Here is a 657-nt window from a genome sequence, read left to right on the forward strand (position 1 = left end):
TGCACTAAAATAATGAAAACTGAAATAAATTAATAAAATATATTCAGAAATATAATGACTAAAAATCAAATACTAAAAATAAAAAACACAACAAAATTAGAACTTTAAGCCTAACTAAAATGAAAATGAAAATGAAAAATAAATAAAAATAGATTCAAAATATTAATAAAACATACAATAGTATCTAAAAGACATTAAAATTTTAGAGATACACAATCTTTCTGAAAACCATTTATGTATGACTGACAAATATGCATTACATTAAGTTTATTAGTTTTTTTTTTTTTTTTTAAACTGTGTAATCCTAATGGCTGGAAATTGTATGTGAAATTCAAATACAGAAATCTTTGAGTGCATGGAGCTGTCAATCAAAAAAAAAAACTGTCCAGTAGAGTCACAGCACATTTTACCTTCTAGTTAAAGGATTAGTTCACCCAAAAATGAAAATTCTGTCATTAATTACTCACCCTCATGTCGTTTCAAACCCGTAAGACCTCCGTTCATCTTCGGAACACAAATTAAGATATTTTTGATGGAATCTGAGAGCTGTCTGACCCTCTCATAGACAGCAACGCAACTGAAATGTTCCCAACCAAAGAAACCTGGCAAGGAGATCTCTAAAATCCATGTGACATCAGTGGTTCAACCGCAATTATA

The sequence above is a fragment of the Sinocyclocheilus rhinocerous genome, unplaced genomic scaffold, assembly GCF_001515625.1.
Source record: "Sinocyclocheilus rhinocerous isolate Xijiao unplaced genomic scaffold, SAMN03320098_v1.1 scaffold329, whole genome shotgun sequence".
NCBI lineage: Eukaryota > Metazoa > Chordata > Actinopteri > Cypriniformes > Cyprinidae > Sinocyclocheilus > Sinocyclocheilus rhinocerous.